This window comes from Misgurnus anguillicaudatus, chromosome 23, assembly GCF_027580225.2.
Source record: "Misgurnus anguillicaudatus chromosome 23, ASM2758022v2, whole genome shotgun sequence".
In the NCBI taxonomy this organism is placed as follows: Eukaryota; Metazoa; Chordata; class Actinopteri; order Cypriniformes; family Cobitidae; genus Misgurnus; species Misgurnus anguillicaudatus.
In genome coordinates, this window is record NC_073359.2 from 2,564,922 (window position 1) to 2,591,600 (window position 26,679).

At 38.5% G+C, this 26,679-nt stretch overlaps 1 protein-coding gene and 1 long non-coding RNA gene across 2 annotated transcripts in view; both read right to left on the reverse strand.

Annotated features, from left to right (window-relative positions):
- Positions 1-26,679, reverse strand: part of LOC129453110 (uncharacterized) — a 309,370-nt gene that overhangs the window by 246,550 nt on the left and 36,141 nt on the right. The gene's annotated exons all lie outside the window — the stretch shown is intronic.
- The window catches only part of LOC129454137 (uncharacterized), a 37,803-nt gene continuing 21,647 nt past the window's right edge, over positions 10,524-26,679 (reverse strand). The window contains exons 4-7 of the long non-coding RNA XR_012365926.1: positions 12,440-12,760; positions 12,163-12,315; positions 11,797-11,918; positions 10,524-11,617 (exon numbers count right to left, since the gene is read on the reverse strand). This is a non-coding gene — a long non-coding RNA (uncharacterized lncRNA). The remainder of the gene's footprint in view (positions 11,618-11,796; positions 11,919-12,162; positions 12,316-12,439; positions 12,761-26,679) is intronic.

Genomic DNA, 26,679 nt, shown 5'->3' on the forward strand with positions numbered 1-26,679 from the left:
TGAACCACTTCCTAAACAACGGACAGACCTTTAAAGTCAGTGTTTTAGCAAGTCAGGAGTTTGATTGAACACAGCTAAACCACACTTTGCACACCTCTGTCCTTTGGTAAGAGCAATGTGTTGCAGACTGGTAAGCTGTCATTTATTAGAAGATGCAAAGAGTTTCCGGACAGGCTGTATCAAAACTACGACTTTATCCGAACAACTGTAGGTGGTGTTGTGGTTAAGCATGTTTTTGAGGAAGGTGTTTAGAGAATTTATTAAGAATTAGTAAAGTAACACATCAGTCAATGCTATTATTGTCTAAAACAGGTGCACCAGAGTCATTTTTAACCATACAATTCATCTTCATATAAATCACACAACTTACATTTAGTAAGTAAGGAGCAAACCTGTGCCACCACCCCTTACACAAATACAATTTTATTTTTTAACCAGATAAATAGCTAGGGGTGTGAGGAGACACTTAATTCACGAGACGAGACATGAGAGATTTGGTTCACAAAAACGAGATTTTTACACTTTTTAAAAAATCCTTAATGATACAATAAATGAATAGAAAACTGAAATCACATAATTTTGAAATGTTTTAACTAATCTAGGACTGTGCCTAACAATGATTTTGCTAATTGATTTGATTTAGATTTTTTGGTAATAAAAATAGTCTCAAGTGACGCTTTAAAATGACATCATAATAACGACGCAATAATAAATGATTTAAATAAACTATCAAAACAAACAAACACATTACAGTAATAGGCTTTGTAATAAACAGCATTATGTATTCTAAAAAATGCCTGCAGGGGGCGCTAAAGGACTCGCATCTTTTAGTTTCACTTTAGACGCTTACTTCTATCCAAACATTTTGAACTTTATAATTGTTAACATTCCCTAATAAGACAGTATTTATGATGTATGTAGTCTACAAACGCGACCTCCAAACGATGCAGCATTTTGTTTGAGATACGGCAAACATTTAACCTCCACGGCAAATCTCGTGACATAATTTCGCGATACATATTTAATCTCGCGAGATCTCGTCGCACGAGATCTCACCTCATCCCTACAAGAACAAATTTCTGCCTGGATTATTGAATAAAATTAAATGTATTCATTTGCACACTAGCTAGGTTGTCACTAGGGAGCAATGCTGAATGAAGCTTTAGGTAATGATAGTGATGGGCGACTTTCTTAAGGCTTCGAAACATCTAAGAATCTTTTGTTTCGATTCATTGGTTCGGATCTTGTTTGAAACTGGCCAAAGTCACGTGATTTTAGCAAACGAGGCTTCATTACGTCATAACTGTTTCGAAACGTTTCGAACATCCGACGATTCACCACTAGGGGGAGTTGATCACAAATGACCAGTGTAGGTGAACTCGGGTCAGTTTAATTATAAAAGTTCATAAAACATTAATCCTTCTGACTAGTAACACTACCATTTTGTCTACTTTTTCTTTATAGACAGATTTAATGACAAAAATGTGCATAATTAAAAAGAGAGTTTGTTTTAATGATTTGTTGGCCAAAAATAAAACTTTTAATTATGTATTAATTAAATTAAATTATTTATTTTTCTTACAAACATATTTTTAGAACAATGTTGTTATTATTTTGTAAAAAGTGTCAAACGTTTGGACAAATGTTTGCTGCTTTTACACTATTTGAACCAGCAGGTGTCGCCAGAGTGAATCAATTTGCGAAAGCATTATGGGGGATGTAGTGCACTATATGGTAGATAATGTCGAAGAAAAAGTGCCCTCTGATGGAGCATGATGGTACCCCACCTGATTGATGTCTTTCTCTCACACACACACACGAATGTATGCACATATTAAAATGTATGCATTATAACCTGAGTAGCTCCCATGCTTTTTGTCGTATTTCATGGAGAAATGTGCCTCAAATGGTCAAATAAATCTTTGCTGTCCACAGAGTAAATATATGAAGCTTTAGCTCACGATATCATATAGATAATTTATCTTAACATAATAATATTGCCACTCTGTAGGTGTGAGCATAAATTTGGCATTTTTAGGTATGTCCTATTAAATGCAAATGAGTTGATCTCTGCACAAAATGGCAGTGTCGTGGTTGGATAGTGCAGATTAAGGGGCGGTATTATCCCCTTCTGACATCACAAGGGGAGCCAAAGTTCAATTATATATTTTATACCGTTTGTAGAGAATGGTTTACCAAGTTACTGGATTGATCTTTATCACATTTTCTAGGTTGATAGAAGCACTGGGGACCCAATTATAGCACTTAAACATGAAAGAAGTCAGATTTTCATGATATGTCTTCTTTTAAGTCTTCTTTTCATTAAGTGTTCAGATCAAAGCAGCAGCACAAAGATTATTCAGATTCAACTTTGTAAGTTTATTACATGTCTTATATATATATATATATATATATATATATATATATATATATATATATATATATATATATATATATATATATATATATATATATATATATTATAATTTGTTGTTTGGAAAAAGACGTTTAAAAGATATACATTCCCAAGATTGACTAAATTAATTAAGTATACAGTAAAACAAGTCTATAACATTTTATACACATAGCATAGGGTATATAACAGCTCCTCTGAATTTATTGGCAAGTAATAGTAGTGCAACAGCAATGGGATGGTGAAAAGAAAGATTTTGCCTAATTTTTTTTTTTTTTAATTCAGAGTGGATTTAGTATGAAGAGAATCCTGGAAAAATAGCTTTTGTGCCGGCTTGATATTTTAGCACTATTTTCATTCACGATCACCCCACTAGCACATATGTAAACACATTTCTTTCTTTGATCTAATCCTGAGAGTAACCCAGACTGGCAAATTACTTTAATGAATGTCTTTATATACGTTACAAACTAAATGTGAATCTGAGATCTAGATGAAAAACTGTTACCATTTAAGGTTAAGAAAACATTTAGTATAGTGATACATAAATGTTTAATGCGCTGAATAAACAACTGAACTCGGTGCAGGGTAAAACCACGGGTCTAGTTAAAGGTGAGACTCTATTAGTCATTACTGGTAAAGAAACCAAACCAGTGGAAAACATTTCTGGGTTTGATTTAAACACTTCTGTTGAGTTTAACCACATTGTGTAGCCTAACGTTTTGTTAACAACAAAAGACATGAAATATATACAGACATATCAACCTATTCCAACACATTATGAGGTCTCGTATTGGTTGGGGCTTAAAGGAATAGTTTTCATATTTATCAATGTTAATATTATTTCTTTCACACAGTAGATGTTTGTGATTGCAAACCTGCATGTGATACTTTTTTTTAGATATATTATTAGTGTTCGATACAGTACATAATGCAAGAAAAAAAAAGTATAGCTTCACTATGACTTGATAACTGAAGCAGTATTTTTCAATAAATTGATAGACAACTATGTTTAATTTGGTTCAACCCAAAATGTAAACCATGGTATTCATTATATTTAGACTTGACACAAACTGATTGGAAAGGATGAAGACACTTTTTTGCAACAATGTATTTTTCAAAATGTATGATGTTTAACCCTAAATCCATAAATATACAAACACAGAGCATCAAAACACAAAACTACATTTGACAGCCAGAGCCCGACACCCATCATGTGCTCATTCTGTGGCACCATTGAAACTATCCAGCTGCATCATTATTATTTATTTTTTTAGCTTTTAACACTTGTGTTAAATTATGAGGGAACATGAATTTGAATCCTCTGTATGTCCTGTACATATAACAGAATGGACAATAAAGCTGACTGTTCACTTGACTTTAACATCTTTAACAATACAGCAATTTGACCAAGTTTATTAAAACTATTTATTAAGAAAACTTGATAAACATCAGTAACATTTCCATAGTTATGATAATTCACTACAACAGATATTATTAAGTTTTAATAATTTAACCTTCCATTGGATCAAACTATACACTGCCAAAAAAAAAGATTTTCTTACTTAGCATTTTTTTCTTGTTATCAGTAGAAATATCTAAAAAATCTTAAATTAAGATTAATTTTCTTGATAAGCAAAATAACCTAAAAAAATCTAGTTCGTAGACAAAAAATATTAAATTCAAGTAAATTTCTAAAAAATGTAAAAATTAAGTTAATTTGTGCTTAAAAAAATATCTGCCAATGGGGTACGAAAGAAAAATCTTTTTTGGCAGATATTTTTGCTTGTTTTAAGCACAAATTAACTTAATTTTTACATTTTTTTTTCTAAAAACGTGACTTATTTTCGTAGGTCATTTAACTCATCAAGAAAATGCATCTTGATTTTGAGACAAAAATACTAAGAGAGTTTTGGCAGTGTACACATTTTGGCAAAGAGATTAGCCTATATTTACATCAACAGTCACAGATACACCAGTATTTAAACACCCTATTCATAACTAATAACTTTTTTTTACAACATCTGAGTGGATGTTAAGGCTAAATTGAACTACAATTCTGCAGCTGCATTATGGCTGGTTGTAACATGTTGTTGCCAAAAATCAAGTAAGAATGATTGTTAACCAAGAAGACTTATGTTAAAACTACTATATAAACTACATGTACAGTACTTCAGTTTGATCACTTATAGACGTTTTGCATTTATCTTTAAACTTTACATTTTTTGAGCTGCCCACACAATGTCACCTATTACAGAAACACTTAAAGAATAAAAACTACATACATTAGTAAATGAGTGGTGTGATATAATCCAGTGTGAATAACAGCTCGTGTAAACTGTGAGATGGCAGCATTAGATCAGCACAGAAGTTATACTGGATTTGTTTTGCAGAGACTTTTATGCAGCTTTAAAAAAATCAATCTGTATACTGAAAAAGATAACGGATACTTGTATAAACAATGTGAATGCAATCCAAAAAATACTAAAAACAAACCAATTGTAATATATTTATTGTGATTTAAAATGATTTACCTGTAACTGGTTTGTGACTCGCTGATAAACATCTGTAGGTCACCTGTTGTAGTTCAGTGTCATGAAGGGGTTGTAAACAATCTTCAGATATTTTACTTCCAACAATGAAAACCTTTAATAGTCCTTCGGAAAAACACAATGAATCAGATTTAACATTACATTTATATTTAGAGCCTAAACTTTTATTTACTCACCTATGATCACAATGAACAAAACACCATTCAGCAGACCAAGTATGATAGTAAGAGTCTGCCACGGTGTGACTCTGTCCTCATTTCGTTCAATGTCATTCACTTCTGTATGATTTGGCTGTATATATGTTACTTGGTTTGGCCTTTCTGTTGGCTCTGCAAAGAAACAGTACAATCTGTGTACAACAAAATATTAAAGACAAGACTGAATTTAAATAGATTTTGGGATGATCACTTACCATTTACATGTAGTCTGGTGCCACTGCTGAATTTTGGAGGTGGTGTTGTTTCTATCTTCATACAGTAATAAACTCCTAATTCATCAATAGTGATGTTATTTATAAACAGATGATTTTTAGATTGAAGTGAATATTTGTTTCTTAATGTTTTGTTGAAGAATAAAGGTGTTGATGATAAAGTGCGTAATATCATCACAGGAGGATCTGATGTTTTCAGTAATAACCAATAAATCTCTTCTTCATCCAGATCACAGTTTATAGTCACATTTTGTCCCAAATCTGTCAGTAGATCCAAAGTCTCCACAGCTTGAAGCCATATGAGCAGATCTATAAAATAATATATAAACACATTTTACAATTTACTTTACAATGCAACCCAATAACAAAAAAAACTGACATCAGAGCAAATGAAAAGATATTCATGCAAACTTACAGATTTGAAGTTGTGTGATTCTCATGTTGTTACACAAATTCTTGTTTTGAGCAGAGAAAAAATCGAACCAACATCAAGCAGATGAAGTGAGTTTGCTTTGATCTATGTCTGTCACAGGTGCTGTTTGTCTGAAAGGTCTGGACCTCAAAGCAGCTTTCATTGGCCAAAGACAGGACAGGAGGATGTCTGACTGACATGTAAAGCAACCAACCACAGTTTGACTTTTATTTCCTGGAAGCCTGTTAAAAACATGACACACATCTCCAAGAAATCCTTTACACTTCAATCATGTCTGTGAATGCACTTTTTAGAAACACTTTTTAGCTATCTTTAAATCTTTGCCCTGGCACATATCAGGTCTCAACTTTAAAACTTTTCAAATTTTAGGCTTTTCTTACTGACATAAAGGCATTATCTTCCAATATCTATTTTGGTCTTGAACATACATTTTCTTTACTGAACAAGTCTATTTGTTCTATCTGCTTCAGCAGAGAAGTTCAGGCTTTCAGGAGTCAATTTTAAAAGTGATTTTTGCCCAAATTTATCATGAATTTTACAATAAATAATTGATTTATTACAGAGGAACTGTGTTTATTTGAATAATTTTATATTTTTGTTGTTACTATTTTGTCTATTAGAAGAGCCACTCTGTAAAAAATACCTGCTGCCTTAAATTTTTTTGTTGAATCAACTCGGATTTACAAGTCACTTACTATTATTTATCTTAACTAGAGATGAGTTGTTACAACTACAGGTGAGTTGTTATAACTTATAAAATTAAGTTGACTTTTTTCAACTATATTTGAAAACTATTGTATGCTATTTATAAGTTGTGACAACTCATCTGTGTTGACATGACTTCAACAAAAATTTTTAAGGCAGCAAAGTATTTTTTACAGTGCATTATTGACATCTGAAGAATAAAAACAAGCCCAGAAATTACTAACATTCTGCTGTGTTTTCCTGCTTAATTCCTAAAGTACATATTTGAGTCACGGTAAAAATTTATTTATTAAACCTAATTATTAAAAGTATTAATTTATCAAACCAAATGAAATCTGCAAGCAACTGATTGTATTTTTTTTATGGTATCTATTGGTTTATTACAAAATATCTGCTGGGACACAACAACTTTAATCATTAACTTTTGTCCAGCAGAGGGCAGCAGTGAGTCCCCTGTTAATTGAAATACTGTAAATGCCATAGTTTTATATTACATTTAATTGCAACTTAACTTATTATAGAATGGTATACATTCACCTAAAGGATTATTAGGAACACCTTTTCAATTTCTCATTAATGCAATTATAATCAACCAATCACACTGCAGTTGCTTCAATGCATTTAGGGATGTGGTCCTGGTCAAGACAATCTCCTGAACTTCAAACTGAATGTCAGAATGGGAAAGAAAGGTTATTTAAGCAATTTTAAGCGTGGCATGGTTGTTGGTGCCAGACGGGCCGGTCTGAGTATTTCACAATCTGCTCAATCTGCTAGGGTTTACAAAGAATGGTGTGAAAGGGGAAAAACATTCAGTATGCGGCAGTCCTGTGGGCGAAAATGCCTTGTTGATGCTAGAGGTCAGAGGAGAATGAACCGACTGATTCAAGCTGATAGAAGAGCAACGTTGACTGAAATAACCACTCGTTACAACCGAGGTATGCAGCAAAGCATTTGTGAAGCCACAACACGCACAACCTTGAGACGGATGGGCTACAACAGCAGAAGACCCCACCGGGTATCACTCATCTCCACTACAAATAGAAAAAAAGCTACAATTTGCTAGCCTAGAAATCTAGACGCACCCTAGCGGCAGCAAAATATATTTGCTGAGATGGTTTAGTCTAGGCACTAACAATACAATTAACATCTCCAAAAACAAAATTTTGGTCAGGCAATTCACATCGTTTTTAGCTTCTGTGGGGCGGGCTTAACATGATGACGACAGAGCTGCCTGCGACGGTTCCTACTTGAAAACAAAGAATGGCTGCTGCTGCTGGGGAACAGCTTTCTTTTGAAGCGGCTTTGGCCGCGACTCTCAAGGACTTAGATTTATGTTTTTCTTTGAGAGAAGAGCAAATAACCCTACTGAAGTCCTTTTTAAGCAAGAAAGATGTGTTTGGAGTTTTGCCGACTGGTTACGGTAAAAGTTTGATATACCAATTAGCTCCACTGCTGGGGAAACGCAGGGGACTCATACATCACCTTCTTCGTTGCTCTGATTGGTCATAGCGCTATCCTATTGCGTACAGAGGCATTTTGAGGGACAACCTTATATCCCGCCCCTTGCATTGAGCCGTTTGTGTGAAGAGTTGCCAGACCTTACATCTTGATGTAGGTCTGGCTAACCAGGCTAACAATTTGCACGAGCTCACCAAAATTGTTGAAAAATGTTGCCTGGTCTGATGAGTCTTGATTTCTGTTGAGACATTCAGATGATAGAGTCAGAATTTGGCGTAAAGAGAATGAGAACATTGATCCATTATGTCTTGTTACTACTGTGCAGACTGGTGGTGGTTGTGTAATGGTGTGGGGGATGTTTTCTTGGCACACTTTAGGCCTCTTAGTGCCAATTGGGCATCATTTAAATGCCACGGCCTACCTGAGCATTGTTTCTGAGCATGTCCATCCCTTTATGACCACCATGTACTCATCCTCTGATGGCTACTTCCAGCAGAATAATGCACCATGTCAAACATCTTAAATCATTTCAAATTGGTTTCTTGAACATGAGTTCACTGTACTAAAATGGCCCCCACAATCACCAGATCTTAACCCAATAGAGCATCTTTAGGATGAGGTGGAACGGGAGCTTCGTGTCCTAGATGTGCATCCCACAAATCTCCATCAACTGCAAGATGCTATCCTATCAATATGGGCCAACATTTCTAAAGAATGCTTTTAGCACCTTATTGAATCAATGCCACGTAGAATTAAGGCAGTTCTGAAGGTGAAATTGGGTCAAACACAGTATTAGTATAGTGTTCCTAATAATCCTTTAGGTGAGTGTAGGTTAACATCAAACATTATTATTGCAAACCTATATTATTCCTATGTATAATGTGAACTTCCATTTACTCTAAAACAAGGCACTGAACAACACTAAAAGTGATGAACATTGGCTTAAAGATAATAGGGAACCACTTTAAGTGCTACAGTATATAGCACCATATGGTGCAATGTAAAGTCAAACATGTACATCGGGGAAAATAAGTATTTGACACATCAAGGGGTAAGTAAGGGGATTTTTTAAGTGGGCCATTAACACAAAATTTCCACCAGATGTAGCCATCAAGCCAAATATTGATACAAAGAAATCAAAACATTTAAGTATGCAAGTTGAGTCATAATAAGTAAAGTGAAACATTTATGTGGTGCTATAATCATGTTATAATACCAGTACTTGTGGTTCTACATAGGTGCTATATAGCACTTAAAGTGGTTCCTCTATTATAAAAAGCCAATGTGAACCACTTTTAGCACATTTTATTAAAGTACACAAAGCATGTATTTACTCACAAAACTAATAAATAAAAGATGCTCATATAGTTCTGCTATAAGACCTGCTAGTCTGTGTGGTTGAGGTTTTGCATCTAAAGCAACCTTAAGGCACAAAGAAGAAGAGATGTTTTCTAGGTCAAAACACAGAAGGTGTGTAGGCAAGATCATACAACTTCATATTTGTATATTTCTGACATTGATTTTAAATAGATAGGAAGTATTTCAACATGTTTGTTGTTGTTGTTGTTTTACTTTGATGGCACAAAGACTTTATAAACTTATTTATAAACATAGCAGTAACTACAGCAATCATTAATGTAGACATACTCATACAAACTGAAGTTACATTATCCTCTAATCTTATGCTCTTTTAGTAATACATATAAAGAGCAAGTAATCAGTAAAAATGGTGTTTTAATATTAATACATTTCTTCATAAGTGAATATTTATTTTCATGATTGTTGTAACATATTTGTTGTTGCACAAACACACAGCACATCATTGCAAAGAGCAAACTGCAGTGGCCTCACTTTCCATCTGAGGTTTAGACCACCGAGATACATAAATGTATGAGAAAAACCACCACACTAGGTTTAAGGTAAAACCTTTAGTGTAGCCAAAGGTTGAACTGTATTAGTTACCGGTTGCCAACCAAACAAATAGAATTCTTTTCTGTTTTTTCTTTTAAGTTGTGTACCACACGTGCACCATTTTGCAGACCGCTTGCATGCAACTCTTCTCGCAATTCTTTCTTTCATCTTTCTTTTATGGTGAAGGTTACCAAAACATTTCATTATAAAATTTTTGTTAGGTCTTTCATTTTCATATAAATGTTTTCATTCAAACTAACACAATGCATTCAAACTATGCATTTCGTCAGTATGTGTGTTCAGTATCTGTGGGAATCAAACCCATGACCTGCACACTGTAAGTGCAATGCTATACCAGCTGAGCCACATCAATACTTTACATATAAAAGGTGTTTGACATCTGCTGTCTTGATTGCAAAACAATTAAGATCGTAATCAAGTTTACATAATTAAGTTGAACAGAGTTGATGTTACATTAAGAAAAAGCTTTCAAAATTACTGTATCAATAATTGAATTAAAACAGCAAAGTTATTAATCAAATAAAAGCATTTAACAGAATATCTTATTTAAGAAGACACCATGATTCACAAATTGTTTATTTAAACCATAAACATGAGCCACTAAATGAACATTCACTTTAATATGGATGTAGCAATGCTATACATGAAAGAGGATGAGTTTTTTTACAATTGCTCATCTACAAAAAAGCCTCACCAACTCCATCCCAGAATACATTTATTAATTCATATTTTAAAGGGTTTTTACTGTAAAAACTTGACTTGATAAATTTTATAGATGAAAGCAAGCTTCAAAACTCTTAACTGTATCGTGAGAACCTTTCGTTTACATCAAAGAGAGGAAGTTCAACTAGCATTCAATTTCTTTCTCACGTTTTTTCTTTTCTGCCCCTTCAGAAAACATTTAAGGACAATCTCAATACCACATATAGACATAAGATAATGAAGTATTATTGTAACTCACACACATACTGTTAACAATAAATATTTGACAACTTGGTAAACAGTAATACAGAACACAGAAAAAATTCCGTAGAAATTACAGTGTTATTGCAGCTGGGTTGCCGGTAATCCACCGCAGATTTACATCCATGCTATCCACTGGCAAGAGTTTGTTCAAAGTCAAATACATTTTAAATATTAACAAGTCTTTATCTTTACAGAACAAAACCACACGATAACAGCCTCATGCAAAGCATTCTGGGAAACAGAAATCATCATCAACCTTTTTCTGTTTTTTTGCTTCAGATTTTGTTTCCCAGAATGTTTGCCTGATGCTGTTTTTTTAGTTTTACTCTGTAAAGACAAAGACTTGTAAATGTTAATTTAACTTTGAACAAAATGTTGCCAGCAAAAAACATAAATTTAAATATACGGTAAATTACCGGCAACCAAGCTGCAATTTCTACCGATTTTTTTTACATTGAATATATATACAGTATTTAACAAACCACACAGGATAAGCAGCATCAGTCACCACATTGAATATCTCAATTATTCAAAAACATAAAACCTCTTAACTTATATATGTAAATCTGTGAGGTTATCTGTGATGTATTAATAATACTGTACACTGTAAGATCAGGTTAGTCGTAGGCTTATATTTGCAATTTTGGCAGCTTCAGAGCAGCATAAGTACTATCGGCTTTGCTGGGTCGATATTTTTTACGCAGCTTTGTAAAGTCCACTTCTGCATACTGAAAGAGCAAACAGAGATACACAGACAATATTAATATCGACAGTGGAGCGGTTTTATAACAAAAAAAAAAAACAAAAAAAAAACACTGAATAGTTCAGGAGTATGAGAACTAAGATTAAAAAAAACAAACAAAAAAACTATCAAACCATTTAGTATCAAATTCCTCTCAACATTTACCTGTAATTGATTTGGGTCTTGATGGTGCTCTACAACTTGATGTTGCTGTAGATCAGTGTTATGAAGTTGTTGTGAACCTTGTCCAAATCTTTTATTTCCAATAACAAAAACCTTAAATAGCCCTAAAGGTCACAATAAAATTAGATCAAAATGTTGGATTTTTATTTACAAAATAAAGTTATTATGAGAACACTTAAGTTACAGTCAACATATTTTTACAAGCTTATAGCCAAAGGATGTTTCACATACAACATCTATCATTAAACTAACTTTACTAAAATACTAATCATCTACCAATAGCATAATGTTATTATTTCTTTGCTTAGAGACTTTTAAAGATTGAAGAACTAAAAGAAATTAACTCACCTATGACCACAATGAACCAAACACCATTCAGCAGTCCAAGTATGATAGTAAGAGTTTGATACAGTGTGTCTCTGTCCTCATTTTGTTCAATGTCATTCACTACTGTATGATTCGAATGTATATAAGTTACTTGGTTTGGTCTTTCTGTTGACTCTGCAAAGAAATAGTTCAATCTGTATAATGAATGCTACTGGTAGTCTATTTCATTACAGCATAATAAGGACTGAATTTCATAGTCTGAATTTTAATTCAAACTGATCACTGCATGAGCACTTACCATTTATATGTAGTCTGGTGCCACAGCTGAATTTTGGATGTGTATCTGTCTTCATACAGTAATAAACTCCTAATTCATCAACAGTGATGTTATTTATAAACAGATGATTTTTAGATTGAAGTGAATATTTCTTTCTTAATGTTTTGTTGAAGAATAAAGGTGTTGATGATAAAGTGCGTAATATCATCACAGGAGGATCTGATGTTTTCAGTAATAACCAATAAATCTCTTCTTCATCCAGATCACAGTTTATAGACACATTTTGTCCCAAATCTGTGAGTTGATCCAAAGTATCCGCAGCTTGACACAATATGAACAGATCTTTGAGATGATAAGAAAAACAAAATCATAAAAATTAAGATATAGAAACGAATGAAACACAAATCAAATGAAAATATATTCATCTAATGTAAAAAAACTCACAGATTTGAAGCTGTGTGATTCTCATTATGTTGTCTTAATGAAACACAAATAAACTTTACTGCTGTCTGTTTATGAGCAGAGGAAAAATCTTACCCACACCAAGCAGAGGAAGCGTGTTTGCTCTGACCACATTGTACAAACAGTTTAAATACCCTGTGACCATCATCACTTAATTTTACTTAAAAATGTATTGATGCCTTTTATAATATATTTAATACGCTGTAAAAAAATTGTTGTTGTTTTTTTTGGGGGGTTAATTAAACTTTAAAAAAGGTTGTGTAAAAATATAAAATAATATTGTTAAGTTAACTAATATATACTATATATATACTATATTTTAAATTGAATTAACAAAAAACCACATACTTTTTTTGTCACGCCGGGAAACGGGAATCAGGACACATATGCAGGGTTCACATAAAAGGATAGCATTTAATATAAATAACATAGAAAGCAAACACGGGAATCAAACAATGGGCAGAATAAATAAACAGGAACAGACAGGATGGAGACAAATGGCGACAATGATCCGGCAGTGAGTATGGCACACACACACTAACTGACAACAGGTGAAACAAGACGGGCAATTAATGAGTAAGTGTCCAGGTGATAGTAATCAGAACAGACACAAAACATGACACGGATTTAACCGTGACACTTTTTAAGTTGAATCAACAAATCTTTTTTTACAGTGTATCACATATGTATAATATTTAAGGCAGCACAAAAAACATAGTTTTTGCAAGTTGTAACATTGTATAGGAAGTCTACCAGAAGTTAAGTTTGGACAGCAAAGATCCTTGTTTATGTTGTTGTTGCTAAAATGTCTATACCTGACTCAACAGCTCGAATCTCAAATAAGTGTACGCACTACGCACATTTCTCAAAATGGACGAGATGTGTTTATACTCGATACACTTGCTGTTATGACAGAGTTGACTGTCCTGTAAGTAAACAAGTTGAAAACGTCTCGGTTACGTATGTAACCCACTTTCCCTGAAGGAAGGGAACGGAGACTTCACGTCGTGACCGACGAATTGGGAACTCGCTTAGAGAGACCAATCTGCTTTGTTTACTACTAAAATGCCAATGAACTTGGCATTGACCGACGAATTGGGAATCCCTACCAAAACGCCACTGGGGCTGACCTCTTCCAGTGTCTGCATAAAGCCCTCCAGTTCCACTTAAGGAGATGGAGAACAAGATTTAAGGCAGAAGGCCAGGCACTAGATGTTCCTTTAACCCCACAGTAGTGCCAGCGACTGGGAAGCGCCCTATTTGAGCGGGATAGGAACGCTGCGGAAGCCACCACCCCGTTAAGGGCTGATGGTGGGCAAAAGTCAACCGTAGTTGAGGTAAAAGACAGCCGTGGCTGTGTAAGCAAAGCAGGGCTCTGCTGAGGGAAACGTGGGCTAGTAGGATTAACCCCACGGAAAAATACTCACAAAGGAACCCGGTGGGACGCAATGTGGATGCCCGAGCCAAACACATAGGTTCGCGAGGATGCAGCTAGTGAGAGGCTGACAGCAGATGCTCCGCAACATCAAGCTGCCAGGGCAGCGGAGGAAAGTAAATCAAACCATTACGCATTTTGACTGGATGGCCTTCCATACTGACAGTTATTGTGTAGCATCAGTCGTAGGCTGCAAGCCGACATGCGAGCCGGTGCTCAGTGATCTCCCAGATGAGGAGAGAACATGAGAGGAGACCGGCTCCACACGAACACTGTAAAACCTAATGAACATGTTAGGTGTCGCCCAACCAGCAGCTCTGCAGATGTCTGTTAGCGAGGAACCACGAGCGAGTGCCCAAGATGAGGCATCACTTCTAGTGAAGTGAGCTCTCAATTTAAATGGACATGGGGTGCCCTGCAGATTATAAGCAAGGGCGATAGTGTCTACAATCCAATGAGACATCCTCTGCTTAGTGACAGCTTTCCCTCTCTGCTGACCACTGTAACAAACAAAGAGCTGGTCTGAGGTCCTGAGGCTTTGTGTGCGATCCACGTAGAGGCGCAGCGCATGAACGGGACATAACAAAACCATGGCTGGGTCTGCCTCCTCCGGTGGCAGCACTTGCAAGTTCCTGATCTTTGAAAGAAGTGGTGGTAATCTTGGACACATAGCCTGGGCTGGGTCTCAGCGTTACACTAGAAACAGCAGGTCCAAACTGAAGGCACGAATCGTCGATGGAAGAATGCATGGAGGTCACCTTCCCTCTTAACAGAGGCCAAAGCAAGCAGGGTCAGAGTTTTCATTGACAAAAACTTCAGACTCACAGACTGCAAAGGCTCGAACGGGTGACCTGCAGGGCTTTCAGCACCATGGACAGGTCCCAAGGAGGAATAGAGGGAGGGCCCAAAGGATGCAGCCTTCGTGCACCTCTTAAAAATCTAACAACTAAATCGTGCTGGCCAACTGATCTGCCATTTATTAAAGAGTGATGTGCAAATATCGCGACAACGTCAACTTTCTGGGCGGAGGGTGACAGCCTACCATCTAACCAGTGTTGAAGGTACGAAAGCACGACATTAATATGGCATTCTCTGGGGTCTTCGCATTGCGAAGAGCACCAATCGTCGAACAGGTTCTATTTAAGCGCGTACGCGTGTCTAGTAGACGGCGATCGCACTGTGGCGATGGTGTTAGATACTGCTTGTGATAAATCACCTAAACCTTGCGCGCGCTCAACGACCATACATGGAGATCCCACAGGTCGGGGCGCGGGTGCCATAACGTGCCCCCTCCTTGAAAAAGAAGGTCCTTCCCCAGGGGAATTCGCCAGGGAGGGGCTGTCGTGAGGAGCATCAGTTCTGGGAACCAATTCCTGGTCGTCCAGTAAGGCGCGACCAGTAGAAGGCTCTCCTCGTCCTGCCTGACTTTGCACACCGTCTGTGCGATTAAGCTCACAGGAGGGAATGCGTATTTACACATCCCCTGCAGCCAGCTGTGTGCCAGGGCATCCACGGCGAGGCTGCCCTCGGTTAGTGAATAAAACAGGCGACAATGGGTATTGTCCAGCGACGCAAACAGATCTATCTGCGCACGACCAAACTTCTTCCAAATTAGCTAAACCGTCTGGGGCTGGAGTCGCCATTCGCCGGGGCGCACAGCTCGGGAAAGCGCGTCTGCCGCTGTATTGAGCGAACCCGAAATGTGAATGGCACGAAGGGACCTCAGATGCTTCTGACTCCAAAGGAGGAGATGACGGGCGAGATGCGACAGGTGACGAGAACGCAAACCGCCTTGACGGTTGATATGCGCAACAGTTGCAGTATTGTCGGTGTGAAGCAGACTGGGCAGCCGGCCCTGGAGGATGAAAGGCAGGCCTCTTGCGCCGGGGCATGATCTGAGCGATTCTGATCTGCGGTGAACTGCTGGGCGAAGGACTCCACCGACTCGCCGAAGAGGCCGATCTGGGACACTGAAGCACCCAGGAACTTGTTCTTGTCCGCTTCCGTCATGTCAGCCAGACACAACCAAAGGTGGCGTTCTTGGACCACGAGTGTGGACATCGCACGACCAATCGCCTGCGCCGTCACTTTCGTAGCGCGGCGAGCCAGATCAGTGGCAGCCCGGAGCTCCGAGAAGACAGGTGAGTCGTGTCCTCCCTCATGCAGATCCCGCAAGGCCTTTGCTTGGTGGACCTGCAGCAATGCCATTGCGTGCAGAGCCGAAGCCGCCTCTCTGCCTCTCCGCAAGCCTGGTGGGCAGCGGCCGTTAAACCGGACGACTGTCTGCAAGCCTGGGAGGGAAGGGTTGGGCGGTCCTTCCAGGAGGCAGCAGTGGCCGGACACAGCTGCATCGTGACCCCCCGCTCCACAGGAGGGATCCCCGTGTAACCCTTAGCGGCTCCGTTGGTGAGGGAGGTGAGTGGGGAGGGCTGAATCGGCTGTAACCGGGTAGAGTACGGCAACCTCCATGTCCATGACAGCTCCTCGTGCACCTCGGGGAAAAAAGGCACTGGCGGAGAGGGCTGTGAAGCCCGGGCAGCTCCGAAGAACCAGTCATCCAGACGGGACTGTTCGGGCTGAGGGGGGTTAACCCACTCTAACCCTACGGTCTCCGCCGCTCGAGTGAGCACGGCCACCATCTCCGGGTCAAACTCCGGCGTCGCGACCCGACCAGAGGGAGGAAGGACGTCCAAGTCAGCTTCATAGAGAGGGGGCCCAGCCTTAGCTGTTGCGGTCGAAGCGGATCCTGAGGGAGGCAATGGATTCGGCAGCCATCGTAGAACACGACACTGCAGTCTCCATTGGTACCTCTGCCGGCTGAGGATGGGAAGGCTGAGAGTCGGAGGACGAATCTCTCCGACTGGCTCAGCACAGTTAAGCACAGATCATCCTTAGAGAGCTTCGCAGCCACACCGTGGCGGCATTCAGCACTCACCGAAAGAGGACGCCGTTCCTGGAGAAACGACAGCCGTCTGCGCAAATCCAAAAGGGACATCTCCTTGCAGTGAGAACATGCAACCCCAGCAAAAGCAGCCTCCGCATGCTCGATGCCCAAGCATGACAGACAACGCTCGTGACCGTCCTTCGGACCCATGTACTTGCCGCACCCAAGATCACACGAAAAGCCATCCTGAAAAGGCAACCCATCCTCACCCCATGTCGTCAATATTTGACGACACTTGACCATTCGTCAATATGTGACGGGGAGGGTATACCTTTCGCGTCATTTTTTGACGAACTGGGGACTTCAATGCTATTGCGTCCGTTGCATTCTCTTTTCTATTTTCTTGCCATTTTCGCGTCGGTTTAGGGTTAGATTTGCATAATGACATCCCTACCCAAACCTAACTCTAACCCCAACGCCAGGTGACAACTGTTTAATTTCGCGTACACTGTTTAATTTTGCGTAATCTAACCCTAAACCGACGCGAAAATGGTAAGAAAATACTCTTTGATCCTCAGTTGATGATGCGCACAGGGATCAGCAACGCACTCACTCGAAAAACTCAAAACAAAAAAGCTGTAGAGTACTGGAAAAACTGCGGCGTCCGCTGTGGTACTGCTAGTCCAACCAACTTCAGCAATCGTTTCCCCAAAGAGCAGAAAGTAGCTTCTCAGTAGCAGATACTGCCGGCTTTCAAAGCGAAAAAGCTAATTTCCCTAATTGCACCTACTGCTTATATACGCACCTGGCGGGGTGCCAGCATTATGCAAATATCTTAATGCCAAGTTCATTGGCATTTTAGTAGTAAACAAAGCAGATTGGTCTCTCTAAGCGAGTTCCCAATTCGTCGGTGACGACGTGACGTCGTAGTGACCGACTGAAAGGGAACCACCATAATTTTTATAAAAAAGGATTTAACATAAAAACTTAAAGTCTAAGGTAAAAATGCATTTTTTTATGTATCCTTCTTACATTAAATACTTTGGTGAGTTAATAAGAATAATGGTAACACTCTAGTGTAGTTTACAATTCTCACTATTGGTTATTAATATTGCTGAGATATTGGCTGTTTATTAATACTTACAAAAAGCACACATAATGCCTGATTCTGCAAAACCTTATTCTACTAATCTTACCAAATTCCTACCAACACTTAAACTTAACAACTACTTCACTAAGTATTAAAAAGCAGTAATCAGGAGTATATTTAGGCAAAAGTAGTTAATAGTTAGCCTCTTAGACGTCGAGCCAGCCCCCCCCCCCACTCTGGCAAATGGCATACCCAAAATAAAAAGGCTGCTGCTCATGCATCCTACTGTCTACAAACATAACCAAGGTGTCTTTTGAAAGCTAACACTTCAAATTTCACTACTAGAAATGCAGAACTGTTCTAGCAATAAATATTTCATAGATATGGCAGCAGAAATACAGCGCTCAAGATTTTGTCTCTTTTAAAATATTTTCATTCTTACATTTCTATGGCAAAATAACTAACCAACCAGTGGTAAATGAGCCTGAAAATATAATTGATCTAAACTCACAGGTCTTGACAGTCTATTTGTAAAATTTGAAGTTGATACAAGCAAAAATGAGGGTTTTACAAGCTTTTTTGTTAGTGTATGTCTGGGTGTCTTTCCAAAAAAAGCCACTTGGAGACTCCAAAGGGACACTTGGTTACCACCTTCTACATTGAGGTCTAACATGTTTATCTGACCATTTCCACACATTTTATTTTGATTTAGTATGTGACAGAATAATATACACTGTTTTTTCTGGAAAATACTAACTTTCTGGATATATTTTAAAAGGTATTTATGTGCATTTTTCTTGGTGTGCTATTTGAAGGCTCCAAAAGGACACCCAATTACTTACTCATATAAAATGAAACAATGTCTTTATTTACTTACATAATTTTGCATGGTTTAGGAAAATGTACAACATTAAAGAACAAATTTATGTATAGGTTTTTATATGTTTACAATATAGTAGTTATCAACAAACTGTGATAAAGTATTGCACATAGCTTGGCAGTGCTGTGACATGAGTCAAAAATACAAACTATTTACAAAGTATTGCATTTACACTTTAGGATTATGACTATTAGTGTAATGTACCATCATGCCTGCTCTATTCATACACAAAATTCACACTTTAGGATTATGAATAGCAAAGTAATGACCCCATTATGCCTGCTCTTTTCATACACAAAATTCACACTTCAGGATTATGAATAGCAGTGTAATGTCCCATCATCCCTGCTGTACTCATACATAAAATTCACACTTTAGGATTATGGCTATCAGAGTAATGTACCATCATGCCTGCTCTATTCATACACAAAATTCACACTTTAGGATTATGAATAGCAAAGTAATGTCCCATTATGCCTGCTGTATTCATACACAAAATTCACACTTTAGGATTATGAATAGCAAAGTAATGTCCCATTATGCCTGCTGTATTCATACACAAAATTCACACTTTAGGATTATGGCTATCAGAGTAATGTACCATCATGCCTGCTCTATTCATACACAAAATTCACACTTTAGGATTATGGCTATCAGAGTAATGTACCATCATGCCTGCTCTATTCATACACAAAATTCACACTTTAGGATTATGGCTATCAGAGTAATGTACCATCATGCCTGCTCTATTCATACACAAAGTTCACACTTTAGGATTATGAATAGCAGAGTAATGTACCATCAGACCTGTTCTAGTGATGCCATTTGCACACATTCACAATACTATCTTACAATAATCTGTCAACAGTCTGCCTCAAAGTACAGTTTTCTTTTCTAAATAAACATGCACAAAACAGCATTGTATTTTCACCAACCATACAGTACTGCGTGAGTCAGATGGAGATTCTATCTTTTCTTTCCTCTTCCCTTGGCACAGGTGAACGCAGGTGAAGATGTTTAGAAAGGCAGGAATGATTTGTCTGTGGTCCAGAGGCCTCTGGTAACCACTCTTCATCAGAAGTGTCAGCATCCCTATTGACATTTACAAATAGGTTTAGAAATGCATCTTCTAATGCAACAGATAATATTACACAGTCGAACTATCACGTATTCACTGCATTTTCCTCCCATTGACACAATAAGAACTTTTTACTTTCTACATACAGTAAAACATGTTTCATATGCTTTACATAAGTGTTTCTAAGTGATGCTAATGGCTACAACAAACTGTATTATGGCTACAACAAACTGTATTAGAAACTCACTTTCTACTGTAATAACAAGTTAGAAAGAGCTTGTTACATTTTGCCCTTATTTGCGCATGCAAGTTACTAGTCTTCCTTCAAATACGTTATATCGCAATTAGCAATTGAATAATACTTTGATTACACGATGCATCAATGCACTAATAAGGTATAATAGTCAAAGTAATAAAACGTCTTTCACTAAACAAATGTAATACGAAGAAAGAATAATACAGTACAGATCGCTAAAATACTTATAACTTACCGATCTAAAAAAGGATCAAGACCGTCTAAAAACATTTCCTCTTGTTCCAAATCGACACTGCAAACACTTTCTTCTTCGGTATCCTCGACATTTTCTTCATCACTGCTTCGCATAAGTTCTTCCAAGGCAGCAGAAAGAGAAAAAACTTCTGTCCTCGATGCTAGTCCATTGTAAGAAGTGCTAACAAGCAGGTGACGTCTCAAAGCCCTGTATGTGCACGAGCACGAGTGCGTAACTCTTCTAAGTGCTAATGTATACGCACAGATAACAAAACTATAATATACAAGCATTATGCAAATCCGCACATGGGTGTATCCGTCATATCATTAGCTACACGTCACTAGACGCTACATGATTTCAATTGGTCATTTGTCCATTTTTTTTATAAAAAACTTTTGCATACGCACAAGCAAACGCTACCTGCAGAACACGCCCCCTTTCACTATTTTATAAGTTTGCCGGGGTAGTTTTTATCAGAAATGACTTGAACTACTCTCATTTTGTTTAGAACACTCTACTAGATGCATTGACGCGTTTGGATTTATCGAAAAATGTGTTTTGAAAGACATAATCGTCGAGTGAACGGGAGTATGACGACATGTTTACCAGATACGAGGGTGTAAACAATGGACATATAAACCTTTTTTTTTACCGGTCAGTGTGTTTTGTGCAAATATTTACTATGGATATTGGATACTGGACTACTTTTCTTCGAAGAGCAATACATGTTACCATTATTTGACCAGACATCTCGTTGCTAGAACACAAAAAGGTAAGGATTCGTCCGCTTTGTTATAGCTTTGCATTGTTTTACTCTTCATACAGAATAACCAAAAACTCCTACTAAGTTATTTATATTGTTGAATGCATACACGCAAATTAATTTGTGTTCTTTTATCTTTCAAACGGTGCATTGGTTGACCACATTAGTTGACTAAGTGTTGTTTAAATGAGCAATGAATGTAAACAGTGAGCGTTCGGCTGTAATGGCGAGGCCGCCCATGATCTTTGTCTGTTAACTTGTTAGTTAATAGTGAGAATTAGACTTTAAAAGTGTGACCAGAATAATGTATGTACTTTTATATGATTTATTTCAAGCCTATCTTTGTATCATTAACTAAACAGAATTTTTAAAGTAATTAGTAATAAGTAATTAAACAGCCACACAGATCCAAAATCGAAATGACCTGTATTGCAGTTAGGGTAACCAGAAGTCCCGAAAAATTCGGGACAGTCCCGAAATCTTAGCTGCTGTCCCGAATCCCGAATCCTGCTCTAATTGTCCCGAAAATTATACTGAAGCTGGGACTGGACACACCAAAGCTTTTACGCAATGTTTTCAATTGATTCCAATGGAAACTCTGCGTTTTTGTCAAATAATCAAACAGCTAGCGGGTTTTTTCCGCGCTGAAACCCGGCGCTCGGGGTTCAAAAATATTAAACTTTGAGAGAAAAGCTCTGCTCGTCAATGTCAGTTCTCACAGGGCCGTCCAATTACAGTAGAGGGGGGGCGGGACATTACCACAGCAACCGACCGGCTCACAGCTGAAGTATCACAGTTAGGGGCTGGACACACCAAAACTTTTAAACGTGGCTGAAAACACCTGGAGGGTGGCGAATGCCAGCTGTTTTTCAGCGCTTTGGTAGCTCTGATACGTCAGCTGTGAGACGGATGGTTGCTGTGATACTTGTCCCGCCCCACCTCCACTGTGATTGGACGGCGCGTGAGAACTGACATTGACGAGCGGAGCTTTTCTTCCAAAGTTGAACATTTCTCAACTCTCGGTGCTCAGCGCTGAGCGCGGAAAAACCGCCGGGCGCTGGTTTTCGGCGCGGAAGAAAACCGCTGCTGGCTGATTTGAAAAACGCTGAGTTTCCTTGGAAAACAATTGAAAACATGCGCCGGCCGCAGGCGTAAAAGCGTTGGTGTGCACGCCCCCTAAGCGCTCGGCTGAAAAACAGCTGGCATTTAAAAGTGCTGATGTCTCCAGCCCCTTAATCTTAATCTAACTCAGTTAAAACCTCCGCGAAATATGCTGACATTGTATTGTTTCTATTACTTTATCTAATTCATCTATATGCAAGAAAGACAATAGGACAATTTTGTTTTATAGAGTAGATTAAGAGAGCGAAGTGCTGGCTGGCAGTGACAGTCAGTCGCGTGAAGGAGTCAGATTGGTGACGAGGCACTGTGTTAAAAAATACGTCTATACGTATTATATAAATGTATGTACTTATATTAATAAAAAATATGATTTGGTTCAGTAACTTCCGTTTAAAATTCATTATCTTTTAGTATTAAATGAAAACTATGAAGTATAAAATAGTTCTATACATATTATATCAATTTATTAATGCATAGGTACTTATAATAATATGATTGGTTCTGTTTGAAATTCATTATCTTTAATTATTAAATAAAATAAATAAATTAAACTAATATTGGATTAATTTACTGTCAGAGAGACATGTTAGCAAACGGCTAGCGCATGTGCACTTACGGGTTTGCTATGACCGGGTTAGTTTACATAAATGCTTAAATGAGTGTAAAATGTTAGTTTCTGTCGTCGTTTTTATTGCTTAGATTAATGATGAATGATGTGTATTGATGTCGATAATGTCTTCTCAGTAAATCATGTTAGCACTAGGTCAATACATGTTGCACTATTGTTGGTCTGTGCCACTGATCTGTGGTCTGTGCGGAGACTTTGTCCGTTGACCAATCAGAGCAGTGTACGCTACTGAAAGGTGGGGTTTAGGCAGACGGAGTCGTTGAATGGCTTCACACGAATCATTTGGGGATCTCTGAGAAATGGGGTAATTTTAAATTTATATTTGGAGAAAATTACAGTGTTATTTAAACCTGTTGTCCGGGACTTATAAACAGTGATAGGATGCTTAAAATTGGCATCTTACTGGCTCTTTAAATTCTTTTTGGAGTGACTAATTTGTTCAGTAATTAAATTGAAGATGTACAGTAATTAGTAACTAATAATTAATTACTTTTTTGAGTAATGTCACGAGTGACTTTTAGGGCGGAACCAAAAGTGGGAAGAAAAGTTCCGTCCGGACCGATTTGTTGTTTGGGCTAGCGATCTTACAGGCAAGACGAAGTGTTGAAGTACTGCAGTGGGGTATACAGGCAGCGGTATTGTGTGGATTCGCTAAGCGAGTGTGACGACTGTAATGAGCATCTAAACAGGTTTGGGAAACAACGAAGTTTGACGAAAAGTGTACTTACCAGGGGTGTGTGTTGCACTGAAGGTTCTTGTGGGGAGCTGATGTCAAGACGGAGCTAACACGTCACTTCTGGGCCCCCGTGGGTTGCTAAAGGAGAGAAAGAAACAAAGAGGAAGGAGGATTAAGACCGTCAGAACCGTGAGTAAAGCGGAATACTTACCTTGGTATTTACCTGTGACAACGAACATATAGCGTTGTGTTGAAGTATGTACAGCTGTCTAGCGGCCCCATCGTGGAAGAACGGGTGGGTGAGCCGAAGTCTAGTGGGGTATCCGGACGTTATCGACGGTCACAACGTCACCAGTTGGATCACTGTCCGTGCCAGTGACCGAATTCCCCTCTGGGGCAAGTTGCCGACTGGGTGTGGAGTACTGACCTTATTAAAGTCACCGAAGTGTGTATAGGTCAGTGGGTGAGTTTACCTTTGACGTATGTGCACCTGAAGCTTTGCACTGTTGTGCCGTGTCCTTTGTTGTCTGTACTCACTCTCCAGGCCGAGAGGAGCCCTGTTGGAGAAGTCATAAGCTGCCGCGGGTGATGGCCATTTAATACATGCCTGTCCGTTCATAACCCCGACCCCCGGCTGTAGCCTGACGAAAGCAGAGCGAGGACGCTAAGGTACTGTGGGAAAGATCATATTGTTGGAAGGGAATTATTGGAACTTTTCGCAAGAGGAACCGACTGTTGTGTGAAACTCTGTACTGTGAAGTGAGCCTAGCTGCCCATGCTATTACCTAGATCTCTGCATTACTCATAGAAAGAAAGGAAGTGTCCGTGCCTGTCCAGCCGCACGGACCCGTGGCGTGTAGCCTGCCTGGAATCATCGACTTAGACCTTAGCGGCCATATCACCCTGTAGCCCAAGACAGCTTGCCCACTGAAGCTAAGCAGGGCTGAGCCTGGTCAGTACTTGGATGGGAGACCACTTGGGAAAACCAGGTTGCTGCTGGTAGTGGTGTTAGTGAGACCAGCAGGGGGTGCTCACCCTGTGGTCTGTGTGGGTCCTAACACCCCAGTATACTGATGGTGACACTATAATGTCAAAAAAGCACCATCCTTCTGATGAGATGTTAAACCGAGGTCCTGACACTCTCTGTGGTCATTAAAAATCCCGGGATGTCCTTTCGAAAAAGAGTAGGGGTCTGCCCCGGCATCCTGGCCAAACTTGCGCATTGGCCTACTAATCATCCCTCATACTAATTGGCTATATCACTCTGTCTCCTCTCCACTAATAAGCTGGTGTGTGGTGGGCGTTCTGGCGCAATATGGCTGCCGTCGCATCATCCAGGTGGATGCTGCACATTGGTGGTGGTTGAGGAGATTCCCCCGTTCATATGTAAAGCGCTTTGAGTACTGAGAAAAGCGCTACATAAATGTAAGTAATTATTTTTTTTTTATTATAGCTGGCCCTACGTACAGCAGTTGGAAGTGGTAAATTCCCCTCCTCGCCCTGGAACAACGACAAGAGGTGACGTATGGTTTCCCTACCTATCCGTTAGGATCAGCATGCAAGTCCTGTAAAGTCCCAAATTGAAGATAAGAAAAGCAGGTGTTTCTACAAAATAGATAAGCGACAAGACTTTTGTCAGGGAGTGTACAGGGTTCCCGCTCTAAGTCAGATGTCAAATTCCCTAACTTTCAATAGCCATGTTTCCATCACCATGATTTTATGTGCATTTTGAAGTACGAGTGATGGAAACGCCTTATAAAAATCCTGAATAAAACCGAATAAAAATCATTTAATTTGCAAAAAAGTTTTACGCTCTCTTGATGTGTTTCTTGACTTATATGATAAAGAGTTAATGCAAATAATGGGAGATGGAAACAGATTTGCCGAATAAACTCTAAGGTAGCAAACATTAAACCCATAGGACTGATCATCTAGCAGTTTCCGCTGAAGTTTTCTTTACCATATATCGGGCTCGGCGTCGTCTTAATGCCTTTGCTGCTAGTGCCTGCATCAAAAATTCTGCATTTTTCTTCTGTGCACAGCATTCAGTTTGGCAATTACAAGCTGCACTGCTAGTGAATTAAAAACTGTAACTAAATGCATTTCTGCCTCTATTTTTAAAAAGTGCCCTGTTTTCTTTACTGTTGTTTACTAGGTTACCAATACTGCTTGCAAAACTTGATGAAAATGCATGTAATTCAGATATGTTCGTTTTTCTTTTTTGCGAATTTTGAAAAGATTCGCTTCATGTTTGTATGGAAACCCAGCTACTGACTAAAACGCTAAATTTCCATGACCTAGAATGTATGGAAAAACATCCTAAATGTACAGTTTCCTGGCATGTTTGCCTTAGTTAACAGGCCTTAGGTACAGGTGACTGCATTTGACTTGTCAGTTGACGAGCAGGAATAGACTAAAATGAGTGCTCCAGGGATGAAATATTTTTGTAGGCAAACCCCAGAAGTGAGTTAGCATTTCAGTACTTCCGATAACATAGTACCCAAATCTATTTTTTTTATTGGATTTTGCTTAAAGGAAAACACCACAATTTTTCAATATTTTACTATGTTCTTACCTCAACTTTAGATGAATTAACACATATCTATCTTTATTCAATGCGTGAACTTAATCTTTGTATAGCATGTTGTGAATGTGTCAGCATTTAGCCTAAATCCATTCATTCCTTAGAATCAAAACAGGGATGAATTTAGAAGCCACCAAACACTTGCATGTTTTCCCTATTTAAAGACTG